Source organism: Neltuma alba, unplaced genomic scaffold, assembly GCF_004799145.2.
Source record: "Neltuma alba isolate B1F8T4 unplaced genomic scaffold, ASM479914v2 tig00002720_pilon, whole genome shotgun sequence".
Taxonomy (NCBI): Eukaryota; Viridiplantae; Streptophyta; class Magnoliopsida; order Fabales; family Fabaceae; genus Neltuma; species Neltuma alba.
This window is the reverse complement of record NW_021632985.1, coordinates 32,160-38,431: the sequence shown is the minus strand read 5'-3', so window position 1 is coordinate 38,431 and position 6,272 is coordinate 32,160.

Here is a 6,272-nt window from a genome sequence, read left to right as displayed (position 1 = left end):
ATATACTTGTTAAGTGGCAAAAGCAAAACTTTGGTAAAGCGTGTGCATCACCTTCTAGTACTGAAAGTGCTGCAAATATAAAGCATGATATTGATGTGAATTGCTTGGATGATGATCTTATAGAGAAATGTCAATTTAACCATAGCCTTAAAAATTATCTTTCTAAAAATCTTATTGAGTTTCATGCTTCTAATGAGTTACTTTGGAAAGATTCAAAAATTTTGAAAGATAAATTTGTAAATAAAAATGAATCTTTTCATCTAATTCTTTCTTGTGATTTGTCTCCTGATTTATTTTGCATTGTAAATAGTAGTATGCATAGATCTTTTTGTTCTTTCTTTTCTCCTCCTTCAAACACTACCTCTTGTGAATATGGTAGTGATGTACTGTACTCCAACAACTGTCAGTTGGATTCTTCAGCTTCCACTTCATATGAGCTTGAGTGTTTTAAAAATTTAAATAAAAGTTTGACTCCTACTGATGGGAGTGCTATTGACTTTCTTAGTTGTGATAGTTACTTGAAGAGATTAACTTCTAAACTATCTTTATTTCATTTTAATTCTTTTCATGTTCCTATTTTTGGATGTGGTACTGCTATTGGTTCTACTTGCTTACAGGACCCCCCACCACTACTACCATCGAAGATCAATAAAGGAGAAGTGAGCACACTGAAAAAATAAATGTTTCTCATCCAGGATGAGAACTTCTCCTATAAGAGTCTAAAGAGGTTTCGTCCTCAAGGTTGTCCCTTTCCTTCCTTAACTCTTATCCTTTGAATGATTTGCTTGTTTTGTGAGATAAGTGTGGGGGAGGGACATAGTTAGTAGTTAAAAGTAGTTTATTTTCTTTTCTTTTCTTTTCCTCCCTTTTTGGTTTTGGTTTTGGTTTCTCTTTTTTAGGGTTACACTTGAGTTTTGCATTGGAGACAATGCAAGATTTAAGTGTGGGAGAGGGATTGATATCCAATAATTGTGTTCTGTTTTCCTGTGTTTATTGAAAAATCTGGTTTTCTAAAAATTTTCAAAATTTTAATTGATTTTTGAACTTAATTTGAAGATTTTGAGTCAAAATTTTTGAAAATTTTTGCTTCAATTAACTTACACTTGAATTTGCGTATTCTTGGACTTTAGTAGCTGTTTTTGAACTTGTATTGATACTCATGAGAATTGCTATTTGTTCAAAGTTGATTGTTTTAGTTTCATTGGTCACAATTCTTCAAGTTTGCTTTTATAGCGATTAAGTTAATGGATTGTGATTAATCTGGAGTACAATTAATCTTTATGTATGAGCATCTGAGATTTAACCTTGTTAGAAGATTCTTTGAGCCTAATTTCCATTCATAGTGAGTTGCATCCACTTACATCTTCTACTTTCTAGAACTTGTTTTAGTCCTTATTTAAGACTTAGTCTCATTGATTTGATAAGCATGATAGAGGCATGCTTTTCTAAACCCTTACATCCCAAACACAAACCCTCACAATTTCATCCATTGCTAGCCATTTAAGCCTTCACCTTTTCTGAAGTGCCAAAGCATGCATTGCATGTCCAAGTATTCAACAACATCTTGCTATTACATTCATGATTTGTTGAACTTTGTCTTCTTGGGTTTGGAATTGCCATAAAAAAAAGAAAATAAATAGAAGAAATAGAAAAAGGCAAAGAAATAGAAGAAAATGTTGAGAAAAGCCAAAGAAAGAAAGATAAAAATAAAATGATACCAAAAGAATAAAGTTTTGAAATAAGGCAGTTCATTAGTGGTTTGAAGAATAAAGTTGTGCTTCAAGAGAAAGTAAATGTTAGTTGGAAGCCCTTTCTGATCATGCTTGGTGCTTTATCACTTTGTATCTTTTCACTTCATGTCATTCCATTTAGCTTTTTCCATTCATCATAACCTTAAAAGTCCTCTTGATCATTGCATTCATGCATTAAGAGTGGAGAGGTAGGATTTTAACAAGCTTATGGTTAAGTGGTTGATTAAGTGGATTTGAGAGAGAATTACCCCAACTTGGTGAGTAGAGTGAAACAGTTTATATCCTGAGTGTTTCCTCTTTTGCTCATTCCCATTGCATTGATTGTACTCTACTTTAATCCCTTCTTATTAACTTGGATCACTATGATTGCTTGTTCGAAGAGTTGGGTTAATGGCACTACTGCTTTCTTACTTTGAATTCATAGCGGTTCCCATTTGTATCAATGATATTCTCTTGCCTTAGTTTTGTATTGCCTTTGTCCAGGAGTACAAAGGTTTAAGTGTGGGGAATTGATTGAACCCAATTCTTCATTGTCTTTTCATATCATTTTAAGGGTTTTTATCATTGTTAGTAGCTCTTTTACTGTTTATTGTGCTTAATTTATATTAAAGTTCCTTACCTTGAATTAGTGCATAATAGGGGCAAAATTGTCATAATTGGAGATTAATTACTTCTCCGGTCCTTAATATAGGACCTAATTGTTGAGTTAGTTTTGGAAAAATGTATCACATTTCTTATAATTAACTAACTTACCTAACTTCCTTAATCTAATCAAATTAGGAAATGAGTCTTATATTAAGGACCGGAGGAGTATTATTAATTGATTTCTAGGATAATTGATGCTACATTATGTATGATTTTCCATGTATGTACTTTCGGAGAAATTTGGGCAAATTTGAAAATCATACTTTAGTCCCAACATTAAAGGTAGTAAAAGACCGAATTAATCGCAGAAAAGGGCCCCAGAATTCAAGAAATTACACCAGAGGCCCTGAGTAAATGAAGCTTTGCGTTTTGGCTGAAAAGTACCATCCGCCGTGGCGGATTTGTCAGAATTGCAGAAGTCACGATTTCAGCATTTTGATTCGAATCCCTAAGCTTCAACCTGACCCAAAACCACCCCTAGTAGCCAGTATAAGCTGAGTTTCAACCTAAGGAAGCCTCATTCGGTCTCTCCTTACCTTTCTTTGGCCGAATCATCCTCTCATCCCCTCCTTCCATCAATCCTTCATTACATTCCATCATCTTTCCCTTTAATCCATCCATAACCTCTTCTTCCATGGAGATTCGACTGTTATTGCTGGTTGGAGCAATGCTTGGAACTATGGAGGACTAGGGGTTCTTCAACTCTTGAAGATGGTTGATTGGCATGAGTTCCAAGAGCTTCAAAGGGGAGTTAGCTTCATCCATAGTTCTAGTTGTTTATTTATGAATTTCTACGTCTTAAGATTTGTAAATTGGGACTGAACTGTTTTGATTATGGTTGTAATCAATTCTGGATGATTATCTTGTGTATTGGATTAGTTAATGTTGAATTTGAGCTTCAATATATGTGGTTACATATATGTTTCTATGCAACTCTTTTGATACTCTTTTTTTGCATGGTATTGTTTGATTATTGAGTTAATCTGGGTTTGCATTAAACCAAGTGTATTAATTAATCTTAATACACACACTAAGTGAGCTTAATAGGATCTTATGTGATGGATGGCCATTGATTAAGATCCTAGACTTAAAGGGTTCTTTAAGTTTTTTCCTTTAGAAAACTTGGTGATTTTTACTCCCAAAATCATTTTGAACTATGATTGCCAAAGGTCCATTTTCAAGAGGTTTTATTAATTGTTTCAACACTTGTTTCCCATCCATTCCATCCTAATTTTCCAAAAATCCAAAAATATATTTACATTTCATTTTATCTCAATTAATAGTTTTAATGAAAACCCCCAACTCTTCCCTGGTCAATTTGCATTTTCATGGCATTTAGTTAACTTAGGATCAATAGTTAAGGCTCCAATAAGTGAACGACCCGAGGTTGTGCCTATAGTACAATCCTTGGTTTTAATTTTGAATTTGACCCCAAGGTGTAAGCAAGACAGGTCATATTTCACACCTCCACACCTACATCATTATTAGAGGTTAGATCATTCAAAAATTGTAAAGTATGGGGTGTAATTTTAGAATGTGTATGAGTAGCAATTGAATTAGAAAGTGTTGGGCCTTTAACCAAAGTCTTCAAGACATGAGGTGGTGGAGCAATTGAAGTTTAAAGTTCAGCAGGTGAAATAGTTGAATCAGGTCGCAACCTCATATACCCAGGTCGCGACCTCACATCACAGAAGCTACCCTCTTGGAATGCTTGGGTTGAAGTCGCAACTCGAGAACCTTCAGGTCGCAACTCAATTTGACAGAGGCCACCTTCATCACAGTCCCGGTATGGGGTCGCAACTTGAGAATCCTTAGGTCACGACCTCATGTCACAAAGACTCATTTCCTCACATTTTACTCCAGTCTCAGCACTCATCACTTCTTGAAAATCTGAATCATTAACTAACAAACTCCTTCCAAGGCCAATGTCAGTTGTAAATGCAAAAATAGAATCAAAATTTGATGGAAAAGAAAAGTCTTGAGAAATGAAAAGCATGCTATCAATTTCTAGAGAATTAATATATGGCACCTCATCTCAGTAAGAACTGGAAAATGAATAAACAGAAGAGAGGGAATTGAAATACTCATCATATGCACTCAAAGATGAATCAAGCTTATAAGATTCATGTGATGATGCAGTAGAAGAATCAATGAACTTAGGTGAACTCATGTCATAACTATCATGCATATGCAGCTCATACTCATCCCTAGTTGCTCAACAACTAAATCAATAGCATTTAAACCCATGAATGCAGAATTGTCAAAAGGATAACACATGGTTTCTTTCATAGTAAAAGTTACAACATGATCTCCTACTTCCATTGTTATACAGCTATGTTTTATGCTTATGATAGTCTTGGAAATTTGCAGGAAAGGTCTTCCCAAAATCAAGGTGCTTTCATTTGCAAGTTCATTTGACATATCTAAAACATAGAAATCAGCAGGGAATACTAGATCCTTGACTTGGACTAGAATGTCTTTTATGATTCCCTTGGGATACCTGATAGACCTATCTGCTAGTTGGAGTACTACACTTGTGTCTTTGATCCCATTAATCTCTAGAGCCAAATAAACCGACCAAGGCATGACGTTTATGGCAGCACCTAGATCTAACAATGCTCCCTTAATGTGAATCTTTCCTATGGTGCAGGGGATGGTGTAAGACCCAAGATCTTGGCACTTAACCGGTAGTTCAGCTTTGAATAAGGATGACACATTAGCACTCACCTGAATTCTCTCAAGGGGCCTAAACCTTTGCTTGTCATTACACAGTTCTTTAAGTAATTTAAAGTATTTAAGATTCCCTCTTAAGAATTGAATTATAGGTACATTGATTTCTAGTTTGTTAAACAATGTGTAAGCATCAGTAGCAAACTCAGCATCAAACTTTTTCTTACCAAAGAAATAGCCTTTGGGAAAAGGAAGATCTTTAGCACATACCTCCTTACCTACTGGCTTAGAGGCTCCTTGGTTGCTGATCTCTGGCTTGTCCTCCTTTTGCTTGTCTTTGTGAGTCAAACTCTCTACAGTGCTCTCATTTTCTGGCACAGCTACTTGAGATGCTTCTTCTTGTGCTTGAGTTGACTTCTCTTCTGGTTCAATATGTGCTCTTGCCTTCATCATGAGCTCTTTTTCTTCGGAGCTCTAAGACTTTCCAAGTCTCATTGGGGAAAGTAGAGGACTCTCTACCTCTTGTGCATAATCATCCTTGTCTACTTTTTCACTTTCAAAGTGAACCTTTTTACCACTTCTTAGAGTTAGGGTGTTGAGCCCCTTTAAATTAATCATTGTATTGGAAGGAATACTGCCTCCGCTTTTAGCTTGTATGTCATTGACCGCATTAGACAATTGGGTCAAATGACTAGTGATATCAGTGTTATTTAAAGTGAGCTCCTCCAGTTTCTTATGAACATCTGAATTATCTTTCTACATCCCTTGCAATATGGTGTTATGGAAACAAACTTGTCATCACTTTCCTTCATTCACCCCTCTATGTTTGTCATCTGAGCAGCCATGCTTTTTAAGAGTTGAGAAGTGTCATCACTTCTTGGCAGTGGTTGAGATGCCATGGTGTTAGGTAGAGTTGTCACCACTGCTCTTGAAGGATCTGGAAATGTGCTCGAGGAAGCCCCATAATTGTGGAACTGATTTCTTTAGAACTGGTTTGGTCTATTTGCTCCCCCATCCCATTTGAAGTTTGGATGATCTCTCTAACCAAGGTTGTAGGTATTTGAGTAGGGGTCCCTTTTCTGATATTGCCCCTCTATTCCTTGGTATATGGCATTTACTTCTTCAATCGGCCCTGGGCAATTAGTAGTAGTATGCATTGGTGAACTACAAAATTCACAACTTGTAGCTACTAATGCAAGGGATTGA